General features: G+C 44.9%; 30 non-coding genes and 14 pseudogenes across 30 annotated transcripts; all 44 read left to right on the forward strand.

Annotated features, from left to right (window-relative positions):
• The first annotated feature begins 170 nt into the window (after window positions 1–170).
• Window positions 171–289, forward strand: LOC147931259 (5S ribosomal RNA). Its single transcript, XR_015576287.1, has one exon. It is a non-coding gene; the product is annotated as a 5S ribosomal RNA (ribosomal RNA).
• Window positions 290–677: 388 nt separating this feature from the next.
• On the forward strand, window positions 678–796 carry LOC147931260 (5S ribosomal RNA). The gene has a single exon (XR_015576288.1). It is a non-coding gene; the product is annotated as a 5S ribosomal RNA (ribosomal RNA).
• Window positions 797–1,184: 388 nt separating this feature from the next.
• LOC147931261 (5S ribosomal RNA) lies at window positions 1,185–1,303 on the forward strand (annotated as a pseudogene).
• A 386-nt stretch (window positions 1,304–1,689) lies between these two features.
• LOC147931262 (5S ribosomal RNA) lies at window positions 1,690–1,808 on the forward strand (annotated as a pseudogene).
• A 387-nt stretch (window positions 1,809–2,195) lies between these two features.
• LOC147931263 (5S ribosomal RNA) lies at window positions 2,196–2,314 on the forward strand. The gene has a single exon (XR_015576289.1). It is a non-coding gene; the product is annotated as a 5S ribosomal RNA (ribosomal RNA).
• A 387-nt stretch (window positions 2,315–2,701) lies between these two features.
• Window positions 2,702–2,820, forward strand: LOC147931264 (5S ribosomal RNA; annotated as a pseudogene).
• Window positions 2,821–3,207: 387 nt separating this feature from the next.
• Window positions 3,208–3,326, forward strand: LOC147931265 (5S ribosomal RNA; annotated as a pseudogene).
• A 387-nt stretch (window positions 3,327–3,713) lies between these two features.
• Window positions 3,714–3,832, forward strand: LOC147931266 (5S ribosomal RNA). Its single transcript, XR_015576290.1, has one exon. It is a non-coding gene; the product is annotated as a 5S ribosomal RNA (ribosomal RNA).
• A 388-nt stretch (window positions 3,833–4,220) lies between these two features.
• On the forward strand, window positions 4,221–4,339 carry LOC147931267 (5S ribosomal RNA). The gene has a single exon (XR_015576291.1). It is a non-coding gene; the product is annotated as a 5S ribosomal RNA (ribosomal RNA).
• A 388-nt stretch (window positions 4,340–4,727) lies between these two features.
• Window positions 4,728–4,846, forward strand: LOC147931268 (5S ribosomal RNA; annotated as a pseudogene).
• A 387-nt stretch (window positions 4,847–5,233) lies between these two features.
• LOC147931269 (5S ribosomal RNA) lies at window positions 5,234–5,352 on the forward strand (annotated as a pseudogene).
• Window positions 5,353–5,739: 387 nt separating this feature from the next.
• On the forward strand, window positions 5,740–5,858 carry LOC147931270 (5S ribosomal RNA; annotated as a pseudogene).
• Window positions 5,859–6,244: 386 nt separating this feature from the next.
• LOC147931271 (5S ribosomal RNA) lies at window positions 6,245–6,363 on the forward strand (annotated as a pseudogene).
• Window positions 6,364–6,750: 387 nt separating this feature from the next.
• LOC147931272 (5S ribosomal RNA) lies at window positions 6,751–6,869 on the forward strand. Its single transcript, XR_015576292.1, has one exon. It is a non-coding gene; the product is annotated as a 5S ribosomal RNA (ribosomal RNA).
• Window positions 6,870–7,257: 388 nt separating this feature from the next.
• On the forward strand, window positions 7,258–7,376 carry LOC147931273 (5S ribosomal RNA). The gene has a single exon (XR_015576293.1). It is a non-coding gene; the product is annotated as a 5S ribosomal RNA (ribosomal RNA).
• A 387-nt stretch (window positions 7,377–7,763) lies between these two features.
• LOC147931274 (5S ribosomal RNA) lies at window positions 7,764–7,882 on the forward strand (annotated as a pseudogene).
• Window positions 7,883–8,269: 387 nt separating this feature from the next.
• Window positions 8,270–8,388, forward strand: LOC147931275 (5S ribosomal RNA; annotated as a pseudogene).
• Window positions 8,389–8,776: 388 nt separating this feature from the next.
• Window positions 8,777–8,895, forward strand: LOC147931276 (5S ribosomal RNA; annotated as a pseudogene).
• A 388-nt stretch (window positions 8,896–9,283) lies between these two features.
• Window positions 9,284–9,402, forward strand: LOC147931277 (5S ribosomal RNA). Its single transcript, XR_015576294.1, has one exon. It is a non-coding gene; the product is annotated as a 5S ribosomal RNA (ribosomal RNA).
• Window positions 9,403–9,789: 387 nt separating this feature from the next.
• On the forward strand, window positions 9,790–9,908 carry LOC147931278 (5S ribosomal RNA). The gene has a single exon (XR_015575647.1). It is a non-coding gene; the product is annotated as a 5S ribosomal RNA (ribosomal RNA).
• A 385-nt stretch (window positions 9,909–10,293) lies between these two features.
• Window positions 10,294–10,412, forward strand: LOC147931279 (5S ribosomal RNA). The gene has a single exon (XR_015576444.1). It is a non-coding gene; the product is annotated as a 5S ribosomal RNA (ribosomal RNA).
• A 389-nt stretch (window positions 10,413–10,801) lies between these two features.
• LOC147931280 (5S ribosomal RNA) lies at window positions 10,802–10,920 on the forward strand. Its single transcript, XR_015576296.1, has one exon. It is a non-coding gene; the product is annotated as a 5S ribosomal RNA (ribosomal RNA).
• A 389-nt stretch (window positions 10,921–11,309) lies between these two features.
• Window positions 11,310–11,428, forward strand: LOC147931281 (5S ribosomal RNA). Its single transcript, XR_015576143.1, has one exon. It is a non-coding gene; the product is annotated as a 5S ribosomal RNA (ribosomal RNA).
• A 388-nt stretch (window positions 11,429–11,816) lies between these two features.
• Window positions 11,817–11,935, forward strand: LOC147931282 (5S ribosomal RNA). Its single transcript, XR_015575648.1, has one exon. It is a non-coding gene; the product is annotated as a 5S ribosomal RNA (ribosomal RNA).
• Window positions 11,936–12,323: 388 nt separating this feature from the next.
• LOC147931283 (5S ribosomal RNA) lies at window positions 12,324–12,442 on the forward strand. The gene has a single exon (XR_015576445.1). It is a non-coding gene; the product is annotated as a 5S ribosomal RNA (ribosomal RNA).
• Window positions 12,443–12,832: 390 nt separating this feature from the next.
• On the forward strand, window positions 12,833–12,951 carry LOC147931284 (5S ribosomal RNA). Its single transcript, XR_015576446.1, has one exon. It is a non-coding gene; the product is annotated as a 5S ribosomal RNA (ribosomal RNA).
• A 389-nt stretch (window positions 12,952–13,340) lies between these two features.
• On the forward strand, window positions 13,341–13,459 carry LOC147931285 (5S ribosomal RNA). The gene has a single exon (XR_015576297.1). It is a non-coding gene; the product is annotated as a 5S ribosomal RNA (ribosomal RNA).
• Window positions 13,460–13,847: 388 nt separating this feature from the next.
• On the forward strand, window positions 13,848–13,966 carry LOC147931286 (5S ribosomal RNA). The gene has a single exon (XR_015576298.1). It is a non-coding gene; the product is annotated as a 5S ribosomal RNA (ribosomal RNA).
• Window positions 13,967–14,374: 408 nt separating this feature from the next.
• On the forward strand, window positions 14,375–14,493 carry LOC147931287 (5S ribosomal RNA). Its single transcript, XR_015576553.1, has one exon. It is a non-coding gene; the product is annotated as a 5S ribosomal RNA (ribosomal RNA).
• A 390-nt stretch (window positions 14,494–14,883) lies between these two features.
• On the forward strand, window positions 14,884–15,002 carry LOC147931288 (5S ribosomal RNA). The gene has a single exon (XR_015575650.1). It is a non-coding gene; the product is annotated as a 5S ribosomal RNA (ribosomal RNA).
• A 387-nt stretch (window positions 15,003–15,389) lies between these two features.
• Window positions 15,390–15,508, forward strand: LOC147931289 (5S ribosomal RNA). The gene has a single exon (XR_015576520.1). It is a non-coding gene; the product is annotated as a 5S ribosomal RNA (ribosomal RNA).
• A 388-nt stretch (window positions 15,509–15,896) lies between these two features.
• Window positions 15,897–16,015, forward strand: LOC147931290 (5S ribosomal RNA). The gene has a single exon (XR_015576517.1). It is a non-coding gene; the product is annotated as a 5S ribosomal RNA (ribosomal RNA).
• A 389-nt stretch (window positions 16,016–16,404) lies between these two features.
• LOC147931291 (5S ribosomal RNA) lies at window positions 16,405–16,523 on the forward strand. Its single transcript, XR_015576546.1, has one exon. It is a non-coding gene; the product is annotated as a 5S ribosomal RNA (ribosomal RNA).
• Window positions 16,524–16,913: 390 nt separating this feature from the next.
• Window positions 16,914–17,032, forward strand: LOC147931292 (5S ribosomal RNA; annotated as a pseudogene).
• A 387-nt stretch (window positions 17,033–17,419) lies between these two features.
• LOC147931293 (5S ribosomal RNA) lies at window positions 17,420–17,538 on the forward strand (annotated as a pseudogene).
• A 388-nt stretch (window positions 17,539–17,926) lies between these two features.
• On the forward strand, window positions 17,927–18,045 carry LOC147931294 (5S ribosomal RNA). The gene has a single exon (XR_015576447.1). It is a non-coding gene; the product is annotated as a 5S ribosomal RNA (ribosomal RNA).
• A 386-nt stretch (window positions 18,046–18,431) lies between these two features.
• On the forward strand, window positions 18,432–18,550 carry LOC147931295 (5S ribosomal RNA). Its single transcript, XR_015576299.1, has one exon. It is a non-coding gene; the product is annotated as a 5S ribosomal RNA (ribosomal RNA).
• A 390-nt stretch (window positions 18,551–18,940) lies between these two features.
• On the forward strand, window positions 18,941–19,059 carry LOC147931296 (5S ribosomal RNA). Its single transcript, XR_015575651.1, has one exon. It is a non-coding gene; the product is annotated as a 5S ribosomal RNA (ribosomal RNA).
• Window positions 19,060–19,447: 388 nt separating this feature from the next.
• On the forward strand, window positions 19,448–19,566 carry LOC147931297 (5S ribosomal RNA). The gene has a single exon (XR_015576448.1). It is a non-coding gene; the product is annotated as a 5S ribosomal RNA (ribosomal RNA).
• A 390-nt stretch (window positions 19,567–19,956) lies between these two features.
• On the forward strand, window positions 19,957–20,075 carry LOC147931298 (5S ribosomal RNA). Its single transcript, XR_015576270.1, has one exon. It is a non-coding gene; the product is annotated as a 5S ribosomal RNA (ribosomal RNA).
• Window positions 20,076–20,463: 388 nt separating this feature from the next.
• Window positions 20,464–20,582, forward strand: LOC147931299 (5S ribosomal RNA). Its single transcript, XR_015576524.1, has one exon. It is a non-coding gene; the product is annotated as a 5S ribosomal RNA (ribosomal RNA).
• A 388-nt stretch (window positions 20,583–20,970) lies between these two features.
• LOC147931300 (5S ribosomal RNA) lies at window positions 20,971–21,089 on the forward strand. The gene has a single exon (XR_015577318.1). It is a non-coding gene; the product is annotated as a 5S ribosomal RNA (ribosomal RNA).
• Window positions 21,090–21,481: 392 nt separating this feature from the next.
• On the forward strand, window positions 21,482–21,600 carry LOC147931301 (5S ribosomal RNA; annotated as a pseudogene).
• Window positions 21,601–21,989: 389 nt separating this feature from the next.
• LOC147931302 (5S ribosomal RNA) lies at window positions 21,990–22,108 on the forward strand. Its single transcript, XR_015576370.1, has one exon. It is a non-coding gene; the product is annotated as a 5S ribosomal RNA (ribosomal RNA).
• The last annotated feature ends 80 nt before the right edge of the window (window positions 22,109–22,188 follow it).

The raw sequence follows: 22,188 nt of genomic DNA on the forward strand, positions 1-22,188 counted from the left end.
CAATTAGTTACGGCTCCAAAACAGTGTTTGGACATGGTTATCGCTTGTTTTTCGACGTTGGAAGCACGTCCAAGGTGACTAAACCGATCCGCATATCAAGTGGGACCGACATCGAATGAACCATTCAGTTTTCAAAAAAGGATATATGCGATTGCATGGGATATACTAACGGATGCGATCATACAAGCACTAATGCACCGGATCCCATCAGAACTCCGCAGTTAAGCGTGCTTGGGCGAGAGTCGTACTAGGATGGGTGACCTCCCGGGAAATCCTCGTGTTGCATCCCTCCTCCTTTTTTTTTTTTTTTGGTTGTTTCGCAAGACTATAGTACATAGAGAACGTCGTAACTTTCAGACCGTGAGGAACCATGCAACCCATAATACCTTTTTGAAAAGCCCCAAGAGAGCTTCTGGCAAGGCAATGGGTCTTGGTACCATTGGACCATTCTCGAGGGCAGATTTGGACGTTTGAAGGCATTTAAGATGTTTTTTTTTCATCCCGACACAATTAGTTACGGCTCCAAAACAGTGTTTGGACATGGTTATCGCTTGTTTTTCGACGTTGGAAGCACGTCCAAGGTGACTAAACCGATCCGCATATCAAGTGGGACCGACATCGAATGATCGATTCAGTTTTCAAAAAAGGATATATGCGATTGCATGGGATATACTAACGGATGCGATCATACAAGCACTAATGCACCGGATCCCATCAGAACTCCGCAGTTAAGCGTGCTTGGGCGAGAGTCGTACTAGGATGGGTGACCTCCCGGGAAATCCTCGTGTTGCATCCCTCCCCCTTTTTTTTTTTTTTTGGTTGTTTCGCAAGACTATAGTACATAGAGAACGTCGTAACTTTCAGACCGTGAGGAACCATGCAACCCATAATACCTTTTTGAAAAGCCCCAAGAGAGCTTCTGGCAAGGCAATGGGTCTTGGTACCATTGGACCATTCTCGAGGGCAGATTTGGACGTTTGAAGGCATTTAAGATGTTTTTTTTTCATCCCGACACAATTAGTTACGGCTCCAAAACAGTGTTTGGACATGGTTATCGCTTGTTTTTCGACGTTGGAAGCACGTCCAAGGTGACTAAACCGATCCGCATATCAAGTGGGACCGACATCGAATGATCGATTCAGTTTTCAAAAAAGGATATATGCGATTGCATGGGATATACTAACAGATGCGATCATACAAGCACTAATGCACCGGATCCCATCAGAACTCCGCAGTTAAGCGTGCTTGGGCGAGAGTCATACTAGGATGGGTGACCTCCCGGGAAATCCTCGTGTTGCATCCCTCCTCCTTTTTTTTTTTTTTGGTTGTTTCGCAAGACTATAGTACATAGAGAACGTCGTAACTTTCAGACCGTGAGGAACCATGCAACCCATAATACCTTTTTGAAAAGCCCCAAGAGAACTTCTGGCATGGCAATGGGACTTCGTACCATTGGACCATTCTCGAGGGCAGATTTTGACGTTTGAAGGCATTTAAGATGTTTTTTTTTATCCCGACACAATTAGTTATGGCTCCAAAATAGTGTTTGGACATGGTTATCGCTTGTTTTTCGACGTTGAAAGCACGTCCAAGGTGACTAAACCGGTCCGCATATCAAGTGGGACCCACATCGAATGATCCATTCAGTTTTCAAAAAAGGATATATGCGATTGCATGGGATATACTAACGGATGCGATCATACCAGCACTAATGCATCGGATCCCATCAGAACTCCGCAGTTATGCTTGCTTGGGCGAGAGTAGTACTAGGATGGGTGACCTCCCGGGAAGTCCTCGTGTTGCATCCCTCCCCCTTTTTTTTTTTTTTGGTTGTTTCGCAAGAATATAGTACATAGAGAACGTCGTAACTTTCAGACCGTGAGGAACCACGCAACCCATAATACCTTTTTGAAAAGCCCGAAGAGATGTTCTGGCAAGGCAATGGGTCTTCGTACCATTGGACCATTCTCGAGGGCAGATTTGGACGTTTGAAGGCATTTAAGATGTTTTTTTTTCATCCCGACACAATTAGTTACGGCTCCAAAACAGTGTTTGGACATGGTTATCGCTTGTTTTTCGACGTTGGAAGCACGTCCAAGGTGACTAAACCGATCCACATATCAAGTGGGACCGACATCGAATGATCCATTCAGTTTTCAAAAAAGGATATATGCGATTGCATGGGATATACTAACGGATGCGATCATACAAGCACTAATGCACCGGATCCCATCAGAACTCCGCAGTTAAGCGTGCTTGGGCGAGAGTCGTACTAGGATGGGTGACCTCCCGGGAAATCCTCGTGTTGCATCCCTCCTCCTTTTTTTTTTTTTTGGTTGTTTCGCAAGACTATAGTACATAGAGAACGTCGTAACTTTCAGACCGTGAGGAACCATGCAACCCATAATACCTTTTTGAAAAGCCCCAAGAGAGCTTCTGGCAAGGCAATGGGTCTTGGTACCATTGGACCATTCTCGAGGGCAGATTTTGACGTTTGAAGGCATTTAAGATGTTTTTTTGTGATCCCGATACAATTAGTTACGGCTCCAAAACAGTGTTTGGACATGGTTATTGCTTGTTTTTCGACATTGGAAGCACGTCCAAGGTGACTAAACCGGTCCGCATATCAAGTGGGACCCACATCGAATGATCCATTCAGTTTTCAAAAAAGGATATATGCGATTGCATGGGATATACTAACGGATGCGATCATACCAGCACTAATGCATCGGATCCCATCAGAACTCCGCAGTTATGCTTGCTTGGGCGAGAGTAGTACTAGGATGGGTGACCTCCCGGGAAGTCCTCGTGTTGCATCCCTCCCCCCCTTTTTTTTTTTTTGGTTGTTTCGCAAGAATATAGTACATAGAGAACGTCGTAACTTTCAGACCGTGAGGAACCACGCAACCCATAATACCTTTTTGAAAAGCCCCAAGAGAACTTCTGGCATGGCAATGGGACTTCGTACCATTGGACCATTCTCGAGGGCAGATTTTGACGTTTGAAGGCATTTAAGATGTTTTTTTTTATCCCGACACAATTAGTTATGGCTCCAAAACAGTGTATGGACATGGTTATCGCTTGTTTTTCGACGTTGAAAGCACGTCCAAGGTGACTAAACCGGTCCGCATATCAAGTGGGACCCACATCGAATGATCCATTCAGTTTTCAAAAAAGGATATATGCGATTGCATGGGATATACTAACGGATGCGATCATACCAGCACTAATGCATCAGATCCCATCAGAACTCCGCAGTTATGCTTGCTTGGGCGAGAGTAGTACTAGGATGGGTGACCTCCCGGGAAGTCCTCGTGTTGCATCCCTCCCCCTTTTTTTTTTTTTTGGTTGTTTCGCAAGAATATAGTACATAGAGAACGTCGTAACTTTCAGACCGTGAGGAACCACGCAACCCATAATACCTTTTTGAAAAGCCCGAAGAGATGTTCTGGCAAGGCAATGGGTCTTCGTACCATTGGACCATTCTCGAGGGCAGATTTGGACGTTTGAAGGCATTTAAGATGTTTTTTTTTCATCCCGACACAATTAGTTACGGCTCCAAAACAGTGTTTGGACATGGTTATCGCTTGTTTTTCGACGTTGGAAGCACGTCCAAGGTGACTAAACCGATCCGCATATCAAGTGGGACCGACATCGAATGAACCATTCAGTTTTCAAAAAAGGATATATGCGATTGCATGGGATATACTAACGGATGCGATCATACAAGCACTAATGCACCGGATCCCATCAGAACTCCGCAGTTAAGCGTGCTTGGGCGAGAGTCGTACTAGGATGGGTGACCTCCCGGGAAATCCTCGTGTTGCATCCCTCCTCCTTTTTTTTTTTTTTTGGTTGTTTCGCAAGACTATAGTACATAGAGAACGTCGTAACTTTCAGACCGTGAGGAACCATGCAACCCATAATACCTTTTTGAAAAGCCCCAAGAGAGCTTCTGGCAAGGCAATGGGTCTTGGTACCATTGGACCATTCTCGAGGGCAGATTTGGACGTTTGAAGGCATTTAAGATGTTTTTTTTTCATCCCGACACAATTAGTTACGGCTCCAAAACAGTGTTTGGACATGGTTATCGCTTGTTTTTCGACGTTGGAAGCACGTCCAAGGTGACTAAACCGATCCGCATATCAAGTGGGACCGACATCGAATGATCGATTCAGTTTTCAAAAAAGGATATATGCGATTGCATGGGATATACTAACGGATGCGATCATACAAGCACTAATGCACCGGATCCCATCAGAACTCCGCAGTTAAGCGTGCTTGGGCGAGAGTCGTACTAGGATGGGTGACCTCCCGGGAAATCCTCGTGTTGCATCCCTCCCCCTTTTTTTTTTTTTTTGGTTGTTTCGCAAGACTATAGTACATAGAGAACGTCGTAACTTTCAGACCGTGAGGAACCATGCAACCCATAATACCTTTTTGAAAAGCCCCAAGAGAGCTTCTGGCAAGGCAATGGGTCTTGGTACCATTGGACCATTCTCGAGGGCAGATTTGGACGTTTGAAGGCATTTAAGATGTTTTTTTTTCATCCCGACACAATTAGTTACGGCTCCAAAACAGTGTTTGGACATGGTTATCGCTTGTTTTTCGACGTTGGAAGCACGTCCAAGGTGACTAAACCGATCCGCATATCAAGTGGGACCGACATCGAATGATCGATTCAGTTTTCAAAAAAGGATATATGCGATTGCATGGGATATACTAACAGATGCGATCATACAAGCACTAATGCACCGGATCCCATCAGAACTCCGCAGTTAAGCGTGCTTGGGCGAGAGTCATACTAGGATGGGTGACCTCCCGGGAAATCCTCGTGTTGCATCCCTCCTCCTTTTTTTTTTTTTTGGTTGTTTCGCAAGACTATAGTACATAGAGAACGTCGTAACTTTCAGACCGTGAGGAACCATGCAACCCATAATACCTTTTTGAAAAGCCCCAAGAGAGCTTCTGGCAAGGCAATGGGTCTTGGTACCATTGGACCATTCTCGAGGGCAGATTTTGACGTTTGAAGGCATTTAAGATGTTTTTTTGTGATCCCGATACAATTAGTTACGGCTCCAAAACAGTGTTTGGACATGGTTATTGCTTGTTTTTCGACATTGGAAGCACGTCCAAGGTGACTAAACCGGTCCGCATATCAAGTGGGACCCACATCGAATGATCCATTCAGTTTTCAAAAAAGGATATATGCGATTGCATGGGATATACTAACGGATGCGATCATACCAGCACTAATGCATCGGATCCCATCAGAACTCCGCAGTTATGCTTGCTTGGGCGAGAGTAGTACTAGGATGGGTGACCTCCCGGGAAGTCCTCGTGTTGCATCCCTCCCCCCTTTTTTTTTTTTTTGGTTGTTTCGCAAGAATATAGTACATAGAGAACGTCGTAACTTTCAGACCGTGAGGAACCACGCAACCCATAATACCTTTTTGAAAAGCCCCAAGAGAACTTCTGGCATGGCAATGGGACTTCGTACCATTGGACCATTCTCGAGGGCAGATTTTGACGTTTGAAGGCATTTAAGATGTTTTTTTTTATCCCGACACAATTAGTTATGGCTCCAAAACAGTGTTTGGACATAGTTATCGCTTGTTTTTCGACGTTGAAAGCACGTCCAAGGTGACTAAACCGGTCCGCATATCAAGTGGGACCCACATCGAATGATCCATTCAGTTTTCAAAAAAGGATATATGCGATTGCATGGGATATACTAACGGATGCGATCATACCAGCACTAATGCATCGGATCCCATCAGAACTCCGCAGTTATGCTTGCTTGGGCGAGAGTAGTACTAGGATGGGTGACCTCCCGGGAAGTCCTCGTGTTGCATCCCTCCCCCTTTTTTTTTTTTTTGGTTGTTTCGCAAGAATATAGTACATAGAGAACGTCGTAACTTTCAGACCGTGAGGAACCACGCAACCCATAATACCTTTTTGAAAAGCCCGAAGAGATGTTCTGGCAAGGCAATGGGTCTTCGTACCATTGGACCATTCTCGAGGGCAGATTTTGACGTTTGAAGGCATTTAAGATGTTTTTTTTTATCCCGACACAATTAGTTATGGCTCCAAAACAGTGTTTGGACATGGTTATCGCTTGTTTTTCGACGTTGAAAGCACGTCCAAGGTGACTAAACCGGTCCGCATATCAAGTGGGACCCACATCGAATGATCCATTCAGTTTTCAAAAAAGGATATATGCGATTGCATGGGATATACTAACGGATGCGATCATACCAGCACTAATGCATCAGATCCCATCAGAACTCCGCAGTTATGCTTGCTTGGGCGAGAGTAGTACTAGGATGGGTGACCTCCCGGGAAGTCCTCGTGTTGCATCCCTCCCCCTTTTTTTTTTTTTTGGTTGTTTCGCAAGAATATAGTACATAGAGAACGTCGTAACTTTCAGACCGTGAGGAACCACGCAACCCATAATACCTTTTTGAAAAGCCCGAAGAGATGTTCTGGCAAGGCAATGGGTCTTCGTACCATTGGACCATTCTCGAGGGCAGATTTGGACGTTTGAAGGCATTTAAGATGTTTTTTTTTCATCCCGACACAATTAGTTACGGCTCCAAAACAATGTTTGGACATGGTTATCGCTTGTTTTTCGACGTTGGAAGCACGTCCAAGGTGACTAAACCGATCCGCATATCAAGTGGGACCGACATCGAATGAACCATTCAGTTTTCAAAAAAGGATATATGCGATTGCATGGGATATACTAACGGATGCGATCATACAAGCACTAATGCACCGGATCCCATCAGAACTCCGCAGTTAAGCGTGCTTGGGCGAGAGTCGTACTAGGATGGGTGACCTCCCGGGAAATCCTCGTGTTGCATCCCTCCTCCTTTTTTTTTTTTTTTGGTTGTTTCGCAAGACTATAGTACATAGAGAACGTCGTAACTTTCAGACCGTGAGGAACCATGCAACCCATAATACCTTTTTGAAAAGCCCCAAGAGAGCTTCTGGCAAGGCAATGGGTCTTGGTACCATTGGACCATTCTCGAGGGCAGATTTGGACGTTTGAAGGCATTTAAGATGTTTTTTTTTCATCCCGACACAATTAGTTACGGCTCCAAAACAGTGTTTGGACATGGTTATCGCTTGTTTTTCGACGTTGGAAGCACGTCCAAGGTGACTAAACCGATCCGCATATCAAGTGGGACCGACATCGAATGATCGATTCAGTTTTCAAAAAAGGATATATGCGATTGCATGGGATATACTAACGGATGCGATCATACAAGCACTAATGCACCGGATCCCATCAGAACTCCGCAGTTAAGCGTGCTTGGGCGAGAGTCGTACTAGGATGGGTGACCTCCCGGGAAATCCTCGTGTTGCATCCCTCCCCCTTTTTTTTTTTTTTGGTTGTTTCGCAAGACTATAGTACATAGAGAACGTCGTAACTTTCAGACCGTGAGGAACCATGCAACCCATAATACCTTTTTGAAAAGCCCCAAGAGAGCTTCTGGCAAGGCAATGGGTCTTGGTACCATTGGACCATTCTCGAGGGCAGATTTGGACGTTTGAAGGCATTTAAGATGTTTTTTTTTCATCCCGACACAATTAGTTACGGCTCCAAAACAGTGTTTGGACATGGTTATCGCTTGTTTTTCGACGTTGGAAGCACGTCCAAGGTGACTAAACCGATCCGCATATCAAGTGGGACCGACATCGAATGATCGATTCAGTTTTCAAAAAAGGATATATGCGATTGCATGGGATATACTAACAGATGCGATCATACAAGCACTAATGCACCGGATCCCATCAGAACTCCGCAGTTAAGCGTGCTTGGGCGAGAGTCATACTAGGATGGGTGACCTCCCGGGAAATCCTCGTGTTGCATCCCTCCTCCTTTTTTTTTTTTTTGGTTGTTTCGCAAGACTATAGTACATAGAGAACGTCGTAACTTTCAGACCGTGAGGAACCATGCAACCCATAATACCTTTTTGAAAAGCCCCAAGAGAGCTTCTGGCAAGGCAATGGGTCTTGGTACCATTGGACCATTCTCGAGGGCAGATTTTGACGTTTGAAGGCATTTAAGATGTTTTTTTGTGATCCCGATACAATTAGTTACGGCTCCAAAACAGTGTTTGGACATGGTTATTGCTTGTTTTTCGACATTGGAAGCACGTCCAAGGTGACTAAACCGGTCCGCATATCAAGTGGGACCCACATCGAATGATCCATTCAGTTTTCAAAAAAGGATATATGCGATTGCATGGGATATACTAACGGATGCGATCATACCAGCACTAATGCATCGGATCCCATCAGAACTCCGCAGTTATGCTTGCTTGGGCGAGAGTAGTACTAGGATGGGTGACCTCCCGGGAAGTCCTCGTGTTGCATCCCTCCCCCCTTTTTTTTTTTTTTTGGTTGTTTCGCAAGAATATAGTACATAGAGAACGTCGTAACTTTCAGACCGTGAGGAACCACGCAACCCATAATACCTTTTTGAAAAGCCCCAAGAGAACTTCTGGCATGGCAATGGGACTTCGTACCATTGGACCATTCTCGAGGGCAGATTTTGACGTTTGAAGGCATTTAAGATGTTTTTTTTTATCCCGACACAATTAGTTATGGCTCCAAAACAGTGTTTGGACATGGTTATCGCTTGTTTTTCGACGTTGAAAGCACGTCCAAGGTGACTAAACCGGTCCGCATATCAAGTGGGACCCACATCGAATGATCCATTCAGTTTTCAAAAAAGGATATATGCGATTGCATGGGATATACTAACGGATGCGATCATACCAGCACTAATGCATCGGATCCCATCAGAACTCCGCAGTTATGCTTGCTTGGGCGAGAGTAGTACTAGGATGGGTGACCTCCCGGGAAGTCCTCGTGTTGCATCCCTCCCCCTTTTTTTTTTTTTTTGGTTGTTTCGCAAGAATATAGTACATAGAGAACGTCGTAACTTTCAGACCGTGAGGAACCACGCAACCCATAATACCTTTTTGAAAAGCCCGAAGAGATGTTCTGGCAAGGCAATGGGTCTTCGTACCATTGGACCATTCTCGAGGGCAGATTTGGACGTTTGAAGGCATTTAAGATGTTTTTTTTTCATCCCGACACAATTAGTTACGGCTCCAAAACAGTGTTTGGACATGGTTATCGCTTGTTTTTCGACGTTGGAAGCACGTCCAAGGTGACTAAACCGATCCGCATATCAAGTGGGACCGACATCGAATGAACCATTCAGTTTTCAAAAAAGGATATATGCGATTGCATGGGATATACTAACGGATGCGATCATACAAGCACTAATGCACCGGATCCCATCAGAACTCCGCAGTTAAGCGTGCTTGGGCGAGAGTCGTACTAGGATGGGTGACCTCCCGGGAAATCCTCGTGTTGCATCCCTCCTCCTTTTTTTTTTTTTTGGTTGTTTCGCAAGACTATAGTACATAGAGAACGTCGTAACTTTCAGACCGTGAGGAACCATGCAACCCATAATACCTTTTTGAAAAGCCCGAAGAGATGTTCTGGCAAGGCAATGGGTCTTCGTACCATTGGACCATTCTCGAGGGCAGATTTGGACGTTTGAAGGCATTTAAGATGTTTTTTTTTGATCCCGACACAATTAGTTACGGCTCCAAAACAGTGTTTGGACATGGTTATCGCTTGTTTTTCGACGTTGGAAGCACGTCCAAGGTGACTAAACCGATCCGCATATCAAGTGGGACCCACATCGAATGATCCATTCAGTTTTCAAAAAAGGATATATGCGATTGCATGGGATATACTAACGGATGCGATCATACCAGCACTAATGCACCGGATCCCATCAGAACTCCGCAGTTAAGCGTGCTTGGGCGAGAGTCGTACTAGGATGGGTGACCTCCCGGGAAGTCCTCGTGTTGCATCCCTCCCCCCTTTTTTTTTTTTGGTTGTTTCGCAAGACTATAGTACATAGAGAACGTCGTAACTTTCAGACCGTGAGGAACCATGCAACCCATAATACCTTTTTGAAAAGCCCCAAGAGATCTTCTGGCAAGGAAATGGGACTTCGTACCATTGGACCATTCTCGAGGGCAGATTTTGACGTTTGAAGGCATTTAAGATGTTTTTTTTTATCCCGACACAATTACTTACGGCTCCAAAACAGTGTTTGGACATGGTTATCGCTTGTTTTTCGACGTTGGAAGCACGTCCAAGGTGACTAAACCGATCCGCATATCAAGTGGGACCCACATCGAATGATCCATTCAGTTTTCAAAAAAGGATATATGCGATTGCATGGGATATACTAACGGATGCAATCATACAAGCACTAATGCACCGGATCCCATCAGAACTCCGCAGTTAAGCGTGCTTGGGCGAGAGTCGTACTAGGATGGGTGACCTCCCGGGAAATCCTCGTGTTGCATCCCTCCTCCTTTTTTTTTTTTTTTTTGGTTGTTTCGCAAGACTATAGTACATAGAGAACGTCGTAACTTTCAGACCGTGAGGAACCATGCAACCCATAATACCTTTTTGAAAAGCCCCAAGAGAGCTTCTGGCAAGGCAATGGGTCTTCGTGCCATTGGACCATTCTCGAGGGCAGATTTTGACGTTTGAAGGCATTTAAGATGCTTTTTTTTATCCCGACACAATTAGTTACGGCTCCAAAACAGTGTTTGGACATGGTTATCGCTTGTTTTTCGACGTTGGAAGCACGTCCAAGGTGACTAAACCGATCCGCATATCAAGTGGGACCCACATCGAATGATCCATTCAGTTTTCAAAAAAGGATATATGCGATTGCATGGGATATACTAACGGATGCGATCATACAAGCACTAATGCACCGGATCCCATCAGAACTCCGCAGTTAAGCGTGCTTGGGCGAGAGTCGTACTAGGATGGGTGACCTCCCGGGAAATCCTCGTGTTGCATCCCTCCTCCTTTTTTTTTTTTTTTTTGGTTGTTTCGCAAGACTATAGTACATAGAGAACGTCGTAACTTTCAGACCGTGAGGAACCATGCAACCCATAATACCTTTTTGAAAAGCCCCAAGAGAGCTTCTGGCAAGGCAATCGGTCTTGGTACCATTGGACCATTCTCGAGGGCAGATTTTGACGTTTGAAGGCATTCAAGATGTTTTTTGTGATCCCGATACAATTAGTTACGGCTCCAAAACAGTGTTTGGACATGGTGATCGCTTGTTTTTCGACGTTGGAAGCATTTCCAAGGTGACTAAACCGGTCCGCATATCAAGTGGGACCCACATCGAATGATCCATTCAGTTTTCAAAAAAGGATATATGCGATTGCATGGGATATACTAACGGATGCGATCATACCAGCACTAATGCACCGGATCCCATCAGAACTCCGCAGTTAAGCGTGCTTGGGCGAGAGTCGTACTAGGATGGGTGACCTCCCTGGAAGTCCTCGTGTTGCATCCCTCCCCTTTTTTTTTTTTTTTTGGTTGTTTCGCAAGAATATAGTTCATAGAGAACGTCGTAACTTTCAAACCGTGAGGAACCACGCAACCCATAATACCTTTTTGAAAAGCCCGAAGAGATGTTCTGGCAAGGCAATGGGTCTTCGTGCCATTGGACCATTCTCGAGGGCAGATTTTGACGTTTGAAGGCATTTAAGATATTTTTTTGTGATCCTGACACAATTAGTTACGGCTCCAAAACAGTGTTTGGACATGGTTATCGCTTGTTTTTCGACGTTGGAAGCATTTCCAAGGTGACTAAACCGGTCCGCATATCAAGTGGGACCCACATCGAATGATCCATTCAGTTTTCAAAAAAGGATATATGCGATTGCATGGGATATACTAACGGATGCGATCATACCAGCACTAATGCACCGGATCCCATCAGAACTCCGCAGTTAAGCGTGCTTGGGCGAGAGTCGTACTAGGATGGGTGACCTCCCGGGAAGTCCTCGTGTTGCATCCCTCCCCCTTTTTTTTTTTTTTTGGTTGTTTCGCAAGAATATAGTACATAGAGAACGTCGTAACTTTCAGACCGTGAGGAACCACGCAACCCATAATACCTTTTTGAAAAGCCCGAAGAGATGTTCTGGCAAGGCAATGGGTCTTCGTACCATTGGACCATTCTCGAGGGCAGATTTGGACGTTTGAAGGCATTTAAGATGTTTTTTTTTTATCCCGACACAATTAGTTACGGCTCCAAAACAGTGTTTGGACATGGTTATCGCTTGTTTTTCGACGTTGGAAGCATGTCCAAGGTGACTAAACCGATCCGCATATCAAGTGGGACCCACATCGAATGATCCATTCAGTTTTCAAAAAAGGATATATGCGATTGCATGGGATATACTAACGGATGCAATCATACAAGCACTAATGCACCGGATCCCATCAGAACTCCGCAGTTAAGCGTGCTTGGGCGAGAGTCGTACTAGGATGGGTGACCTCCCGGGAAATCCTCGTGTTGCATCCCTCCTCCTTTTTTTTTTTTTTTTTGGTTGTTTCGCAAGACTATAGTACATAGAGAACGTCGTAACTTTCAGACCGTGAGGAACCATGCAACCCATAATACCTTTTTGAAAAGCCCCAAGAGAGCTTCTGGCAAGGCAATGGGTCTTCGTGCCATTGGACCATTCTCGAGGGCAGATTTTGACGTTTGAAGGCATTTAAGATGTTTTTTTTTTATCCCGACACAATTAGTTACGGCTCCAAAACAGTGTTTGGACATGGTTATCGCTTGTTTTTCGACGTTGGAAGCATGTCCAAGGTGACTAAACCGATCCGCATATCAAGTGGGACCCACATCGAATGATCCATTCAGTTTTCAAAAAAGGATATATGCGATTGCATGGGATATACTAACGGATGCAATCATACAAGCACTAATGCACCGGATCCCATCAGAACTCCGCAGTTAAGCGTGCTTGGGCGAGAGTCGTACTAGGATGGGTGACCTCCCGGGAAATCCTCGTGTTGCATCCCTCCTCCTTTTTTTTTTTTTTTTTGGTTGTTTCGCAAGACTATAGTACATAGAGAACGTCGTAACTTTCAGACCGTGAGGAACCATGCAACCCATAATACCTTTTTGAAAAGCCCCAAGAGAGCTTCTGGCAAGGCAATGGGACTTCGTGCCATTGGACCATTCTCGAGGGCAGATTTTGACGTTTGAAGGCATTTAAGATGTTTTTTTTTATCCCGACACAATTAGTTACGGCTCCAAAACAGTGTTTGGACATGGTTATCGCTTGTTTTTCGACGTTGGAAGCACGTCCAAGGTGACTAAACCGATCCGCATATCAAGTGGGACCCACATCGAATGATCCATTCAGTTTTCAAAAAAGGATATATGCGATTGCCTGGGATATACTAACGGATGCGATCATACAAGCACTAATGCACCGGATCCCATCAGAACTCCGCAGTTAAGCGTGCTTGGGCGAGAGTCGTACTAGGATGGGTGACCTCCCGGGAAATCCTCGTGTTGCATCCCTCCTCCTTTTTTTTTTTTTTTTGGTTGTTTCGCAAGACTATAGTACATAGAGAACGTCGTAACTTTCAGACCGTGAGGAACCATGCAACCCATAATACCTTTTTGAAAAGCCCCAAGAGATCTTCTGGCAAGGAAATGGGACTTCGTACCATTGGACCATTCTCGAGGGCAGATTTTGACGTTTGAAGGCATTTAAGATGTTTTTTTTTATCCCGACACAATTACTTACGGCTCCAAAACAGTGTTTGGACATGGTTATCGCTTGTTTTTCGACGTTGGAAGCACGTCCAAGGTGACTAAACCGATCCGCATATCAAGTGGGACCCACATCGAATGATCCATTCAGTTTTCAAAAAAGGATATATGCGATTGCATGGGATATACTAACGGATGCGATCATACAAGCACTAATGCACCGGATCCCATCAGAACTCCGCAGTTAAGCGTGCTTGGGCGAGAGTCGTACTAGGATGGGTGACCTCCCGGGAAATCCTCGTGTTGCATCCCTCCTCCTTTTTTTTTTTTTTTTTGGTTGTTTCGCAAGACTACAGTACATAGAGAACGTCGTAACTTTCAGACCGTGAGGAACCATGCAACCCATAATACCTTTTTGAAAAGCCCCAAGAGAGCTTCTGGCAAGGCAATGGGTCTTCGTGCCATTGGACCATTCTCGAGGGCAGATTTTGACGTTTGAAGGCATTTAAGATGTTTTTTTGTTATCCCGACACAATTAGTTACGGCTCCAAAACAGTGTTTGGACATGGTTATCGCTTGTTTTTCGACGTTGGAAGCACGTCCAAGGTGACTAAACCGATCGAATGATCCAGTGGGACCCGGTTATCAAGTGGGACCCACATCGAATGATCCATTCAGTTTTCAAAAAAGGATATATGCGATTGCATGGGATATACTAACGGATGCGATCATACAAGCACTAATGCACCGGATCCCATCAGAACTCTGCAGTTAAGCGTGCTTGGGCGAGAGTCGTACTAGGATGGGTGACCTCCCGGGAAATCCTCGTGTTGCATCCCTCCTCCTTTTTTTTTTTTTTTTGGTTGTTTCGCAAGACTATAGTACATAGAGAACGTCGTAACTTTCAGACCGTGAGGAACCATGCAACCCATAATACCTTTTTGAAAAGCCCCAAGAGAGCTTCTGGCAAGGCAATCGGTCTTGGTACCATTGGACCATTCTCGAGGGCAGATTTTGACGTTTGAAGGCATTCAAGGTGTTTTTTTTGTGATCCCGACACAATTAGTTACGGCTCCAAAACAGTGTTTGGACATGGTTATCGCTTGTTTTTCGACGTTGGAAGCATTTCCAAGGTGACTAAACCGGTCCGCATATCAAGTGGGACCCACATCGAATGATCCATTCAGTTTTCAAAAAAGGATATATGCGATTGCATGGGATATACTAACGGATGCGATCATACCAGCACTAATGCACCGGATCCCATCAGAACTCCGCAGTTAAGCGTGCTTGGGCGAGAGTCGTACTAGGATGGGTGACCTCCCGGGAAGTCCTCGTGTTGCATCCCTCCCCTTTTTTTTTTTTTTTGGTTGTTTCGCAAGAATATAGTACATAGAGAACGTCGTAACTTTCAAACCGTGAGGAACCACGCAACCCATAATACCTTTTTGAAAAGCCCGAAGAGATGTTCTGGCAAGGCAATGGGTCTTCGTGCCATTGGACCATTCTCGAGGGCAGATTTTGACGTTTGAAGGCATTTAAGATATTTTTTTGTGATCCTGACACAATTAGTTACGGCTCCAAAACAGTGTTTGGACATGGTTATCGCTTGTTTTTCGACGTTGGAAGCATTTCCAAGGTGACTAAACCGGTCCGCATATCAAGTGGGACCCACATCGAATGATCCATTCAGTTTTCAAAAAAGGATATATGCGATTGCATGGGATATACTAACGGATGCGATCATACCAGCACTAATGCACCGGATGCCATCAGAACTCCGCAGTTAAGCGTGCTTGGGCGAGAGTCGTACTAGGATGGGTGACCTCCCGGGAAGTCCTCGTGTTGCATCCCTCCCCCTTTTTTTTTTTTTTTGGTTGTTTCGCAAGAATATAGTACATAGAGAACGTCGTAACTTTCAGACCGTGAGGAACCACGCAACCCATAATACCTTTTTGAAAAGCCCGAAGAGATGTTCTGGCAAGGCAATGGGTCTTCGTACCATTGGACCATTCTCGAGGGCAGATTTGGACGTTTGAAGGCATTTAAGATGTTTTTTTTTGATCCCGACACAATTAGTTACGGCTCCAAAACAGTGTTTGGACATGGTTATCGCTTGTTTTTCGACGTTGGAAGCATGTCCAAGGTGACTAAACCGATCCGCATATCAAGTGGGACCCACATCGAATGATCCATTCAGTTTTCAAAAAAGGATATATGCCATTGCATGGGATATACTAACGGATGCAATCATACAAGCACTAATGCACCGGATCCCATCAGAACTCCGCAGTTAAGCGTGCTTGGGCGAGAGTCGTACTAAGATGGGTGACCTCCCGGGAAATCCTCGTGTTGCATCCCTCCTCCTTTTTTTTTTTTTTTTTGGTTGTTTCGCAAGACTATAGTATATAGAGAACGTCGTAACTTTCAGACCGTGAGGAACCATGCAACCCATAATACCTTTTTGAAAAGCCCCAAGAGAGCTTCTGGCAAGGCAATGGGTCTTCGTGCCATTGGACCATTCTCGAGGGCAGATTTTGACGTTTGAAGGCATTTAAGATGTTTTTTTTTATCCCGACACAATTAGTTACGGCTCCAAAACAGTGTTTGGACATGGTTATCGCTTGTTTTTCGACGTTGGAAGCACGTCCAAGGTGACTAAACCGATCCGCATATCAAGTGGGACCCACATCGAATGATCCATTCAGTTTTCAAAAAAGGATATATGCGATTGCCTGGGATATACTAACGGATGCGATCATACAAGCACTAATGCACCGGATCCCATCAGAACTCCGCAGTTAAGCGTGCGTGGGCGAGAGTCGTACTAGGATGGGTGACCTCCCGGGAAATCCTCGTGTTGCATCCCTCCTCCTTTTTTTTTTTTTTTTTGGTTGTTTCGCAAGACTATAGTACATAGAGAACGTCGTAACTTTCAGACCGTGAGGAACCATGCAACCCATAATACCTTTTTGAAAAGCCCCAAGAGAGCTTCTGGCAAGGCAATGGGTCTTCGTGCCATTGGACCATTCTCGAGGGCAGATTTTGACGTTTGAAGGCATTTAAGATATTTTTTTGTGATCCTGACACAATTAGTTACGGCTCCAAAACAGTGTTTGGACATGGTTATCGCTTGTTTTTTGACGTTGGAAGCACGTCCAAGGTGACTAAACCGATCCGCATATCAAGTGGGACCCACATCGAATGATCCATTCAGTTTTCAAAAAAGGATATATGCGATTGCATGGGATATACTAACGGATGCGATCATACAAGCACTAATGCACCGGATCCCATCAGAACTCCGCAATTAAGCGTGCTTGGGCGAGAGTCGTACTAGGATGGGTGACCTCCCGGGAAATCCTCGTGTTGCATCCCTCCTCCTTTTTTTTTTTTTTGGTTGTTTCGCAAGACTATAGTACATAGAGAACGTCGTAACTTTCAGACCGTGAGGAACCACGCAACCCATAATACCTTTTTGAAAAGCCCGAAGAGAGCTTCTGGCAAGGCAATGGGTCTTCGTACCATTGGACCATTCTCGAGGGCAGATTTGGACGTTTGAAGGCATTTCAGATGTTTTTTTTTGATCCCGACACAATTAGTTACGGCTCCAAAACAGTGTTTGGACATGGTTATCGCTTGTTTTTCGACGTTGGAAGCACGTCCAAGGTGACTAAACCGATCCGCATATCAAGTGGGACCCACATCGAATGATCCATTCAGTTTTCAAAAAAGGATATATGCGATTGCATGGGATATACTAACGGATGCGATCATACAAGCACTAATGCACCGGATCCCATCAGAACTCCGCAATTAAGCGTGCTTGGGCGAGAGTCGTACTAGGATGGGTGACCTCCCGGGAAATCCTCGTGTTGCATCCCTCCTCCTTTTTTTTTTTTTTTGGTTGTTTCGCAAGACTATAGTACATAGAGAACGTCGTAACTTTCAGACCGTGAGGAACCACGCAACCCATAATACCTTTTTGAAAAGCCCGAAGAGAGCTTCTGGCAAGGCAATGGGTCTTCGTACCATTGGACCATTCTCGAGGGCAGATTTGGACGTTTGAAGGCATTTAAGATGTTTTTTTTTGATCCCGACACAATTAGTTACGGCTCCAAAACAGTGTTTGGACATGGTTATCGCTTGTTTTTCGACGTTGGAAGCACGTCCAAGGTGACTAAACCGATCCGCATATCAAGTGGGACCCACATCGAATGATCCATTCAGTTTTCAAAAAAGGATATATGCCATTGCATGGGATATACTAACGGATGCAATCATACAAGCACTAATGCACCGGATCCCATCAGAACTCCGCAGTTAAGCGTGCTTGGGCGAGAGTCGTACTAGGATGGGTGACCTCCCGGGAAATCCTCGTGTTGCATCCCTCCTTTTTTTTTTTTTTTTTGGTTGTTTCGCAAGACTATAGTACATAGAGAACGTCGTAACTTTCAGACCGTGAGGAACCATGCAACCCATAATACCTTTTTGAAAAGCCCCAAGAGATCTCCTGGCAAGGAAATGGGACTTCGTACCATTGGACCATTCTCGAGGGCAGATTTTGACGTTTGAAGGCATTTAAGATGTTTTTTTTTATCCCGACACAATTAGTTACGGCTCCAAAACAGTGTTTGGACATGGTTATCGCTTGTTTTTCGACGTTGGAAGCACGTCCAAGGTGACTAAACCGATCCGCATATCAAGTGGGACCCACATCGAATGATCCATTCAGTTTTCAAAAAAGGATATATGCGATTGCATGGGATATACTAACGGATGCGATCATACAAGCACTAATGCACCGGATCCCATCAGAACTCCGCAGTTAAGCGTGCTTGGGCGAGAGTCGTACTAGGATGGGTGACCTCCCGGGAAATCCTCGTGTTGCATCCCTCCTCCTTTTTTTTTTTTTTTTTGGTTGTTTCGCAAGACTATAGTACATAGAGAACGTCGTAACTTTCAGACCGTGAGGAACCATGCAACCCATAATACCTTTTTGAAAAGCCCCAAGAGAGCTTCTGGCAAGGCAATGGGTCTTCGTGCCATTGGACCATTCTCGAGGGCAGATTTTGACGTTTGAAGGCATTTAAGATATTTTTTTGTGATCCTGACACAATTAGTTACGGCTCCAAAACAGTGTTTGGACATGGTTATCGCTTGTTTTTCGATGTTGGAAGCATTTCCAAGGTGACTAAACAGGTCCGCATATCAAGTGGGACCCACATCGAATGATCCATTCAGTTTTCAAAAAAGGATATATGCGATTGCATGGGATATACTAACGGATGCGATCATACCAGCACTAATGCACCGGATCCCATCAGAACTCCGCAGTTAAGCGTGCTTGGGCGAGAGTCGTACTAGGATGGGTGACCTCCCGGGAAGTCCTCGTGTTGCATCCCTCCCCCTTTTTTTTTTTTTTTGGTTGTTTCGCAAGAATATAGTACATAGAGAACGTCGTAACTTTCAGACCGTGAGGAACCACGCAACCCATAATACCTTTTTGAAAAGCCCGAAGAGAGCTTCTGGCAAGGCAATGGGTCTTCGTGCCATTGGACCATTCTCGAGGGCAGATTTGGACGTTTGAAGGCATTTAAGATGTTTTTTTTTTATCCCGACACAATTAGTTACGGCTCCAAAACAGTGTTTGGACATGGTTATCGCTTGTTTTTCGACGTTGGAAGCACGTCCAAGGTGACTAAACCGATCCGCATATCAAGTGGGACCCACATTGAATGATCCATTCAGTTTTCAAAAAAGGATATATGCGATTGCATGGGATATACTAACGGATGCAATCATACAAGCACTAATGCACCGGATCCCATCAGAACTCCGCAGTTAAGCGTGCTTGGGCGAGAGTCGTACTAGGATGGGTGACCTCCCGGGAAATCCTCGTGTTGCATCCCTCCTCCTTTTTTTTTTTTTTTTTGGTTGTTTCGCAAGACTATAGTATATAGAGAACGTCGTAACTTTCAGACCGTGAGGAACCATGCAACCCATAATACCTTTTTGAAAAGCCCCAAGAGAGCTTCTGGCAAGGCAATCGGTCTTCGTCCCATTGGACCATTCTCGAGGGCAGATTTTGACGTTTGAAGGCATTTAAGATGTTTTTTTGTGATCCCGACACAATTAGTTACGGCTCCAAAACAGTGTTTGGACATGGTTATCGCTTGTTTTTCGATGTTGGAAGCATTTCCAGGTGGACTAAACCGGTCCGCATATCAAGTGGGACCCACATCGAATGATCCATTCAGTTTTCAAAAAAGGATATATGCGATTGCATGGGATATACTAACGGATGCGATCATACCGGCACTAATGCACCGGATCCCATCAGAACTCCGCAGTTAAGCGTGCTTGGGCGAGAGTCGCACTAGGATGGGTGACCTCCCGGGAAGTCCTCGTGTTGCATCCCTCCCCCTTTTTTTTTTTTTTTGGTTGTTTCGCAAGAATATAGTACATAGAGAACGTCGTAACTTTCAGACCGTGAGGAACCACGCAACCCATAATACCTTTTTGAAAAGCCCGAAGAGAGCTTCTGGCAAGGCAATGGGTCTTCGTGCCATTGGACCATTCTCGAGGGCAGATTTGGACATTTGAAGGCATTTAAGATGTTTTTTTTTATCCCGACACAAATTAGTTACGGCTCCAAAACAGTGTTTGGACATGGTTATCGCTTGTTTTTCGACGTTGGAAGCACGTCCAAGGTGACTAAACCGATCCGCATATCAAGTGGGACCCACATCGAATGATCCATTCAGTTTTCAAAAAAGGATATATGCGATTGCATGGGATATACTAACGGATGCGATCATACAAGCACTAATGCACCGGATCCCATCAGAACTCCGCAGTTAAACGTGCTTGGGCGAGAGTCGTACTAAGATGGGTGACCTCCCGGGAAATCCTCGTGTTGCATCCCTCCTCCTTTTTTTTTTTTTTTGGTTGTTTCGCAAGACTATAGTACATAGAGAACGTCGTAACTTTCAGACCGTGAGGAACCATGCAACCCATAATACCTTTTTGAAAAGCCCCAAGAGAGCTTCTGGCAAGGCAATGGGTCTTTGTACCATTGGACCATTCTCAAGGGCAGATTTTGACGTTTGAAGGCATTTAAGATGTTTTTTTGTGATCCCGACACAATTAGTTACGGCTCCAAAACAGTGTTTGGACATGGTTATCGCTTGTTTTTCGACGTTGGAAGCATTTCCAAGGTGACTAAACCGGTCCGCATATCAAGTGGGACCCACATCGAATGATCCATTCAGTTTTCAAAAAAGGATATATGCGATTGCATGGGATATACTAACGGATGCGATCATACCAGCACTAATGCACCGGATCCCATCAGAACTCCGCAGTTAAGCGTGCTTGGGCGAGAGTCGTACTAGGATGGGTGACCTCCCGGGAAATCCTCGTGTTGCATCCCTCCTCCTTCCCCTTTTTTTTTTTTTTGGTTGTTTCGCAAGACTATAGTACATAGAGAACGTCGTAACTTTCAGACCGTGAGGAACCATGCAACCCATAATACCTTTTTGAAAAGCCCCAAGAGATCTTCTGGCAAGGAAATGGGACTTCGTACCATTGGACCATTCTCGAGGGCAGATTTTGACGTTTGAAGGCATTTAAGATGTTTTTTTTTATCCCGACACAATTAGTTACGGCTCCAAAACAGTGTTTGGACATGGTTATCGCTTGTTTTTCAACGTTGGAAGCACGTCCAAGGTGACTAAACCGATCCGCATATCAAGTGGGACCCACATCGAATGATCCATTCAGTTTTCAAAAAAGGATATATGCGATTGCATGGGATATACTAACGGATGCGATCATACAAGCACTAATGCACCGGATCCTATCAGAACTCCGCAGTTAAGCGTGCTTGGGCGAGAGTCGTACTAGGATGGGTGACCTCCCGGGAAATCCTCGTGTTGCATCCCTCCTCCTTTTTTTTTTTTTTTTGGTTGTTTCGCAAGACTATAGTACATAGAGAACGTCGTAACTTTCAGACCGTGAGGAACCATGCAACCCATAATACCTTTTTGAAAAGCCCCAAGAGAGCTTCTGGCAAGGCAATGGGTCTTCGTACCATTGGACCATTCTCGAGGGCAGATTTTGACGTTTGAAGGCATTTAAGATGTTTTTTTGTTATCCCGACACAATTAGTTACGGCTCCAAAACAGTGTTTGGACATGGTTATCGCTTGTTTTTCGATGTTGGAAGCATTTCCAAGGTGACTAAACCGGTCCGCATATCAAGTGGGACCCACATCGAATGATCCATTCAGTTTTCAAAAAAGGATATATGCGATTGCATGGGATATACTAACGGATGCGATCATACAAGCACTAATGCACCGGATCCCATCAGAACTCCGCAGTTAAGCGTGCTTGGGCGAGAGTCGTACTAAGATGGGTGACCTCCCGGGAAATCCTCGTGTTGCATCCCTCCTCCTTTTTTTTTTTTTTTGGTTGTTTCGCAAGAATATAGTACATAGAGAACGTCGTAACGTTCAGACCGTGAGGAAC

The sequence above is a fragment of the Camelina sativa genome, chromosome 12 (assembly GCF_030686135.1).
Source record: "Camelina sativa cultivar CO46 ecotype springtype chromosome 12, ASM3068613v1".
NCBI classification, from domain to species: Eukaryota; Viridiplantae; Streptophyta; class Magnoliopsida; order Brassicales; family Brassicaceae; genus Camelina; species Camelina sativa.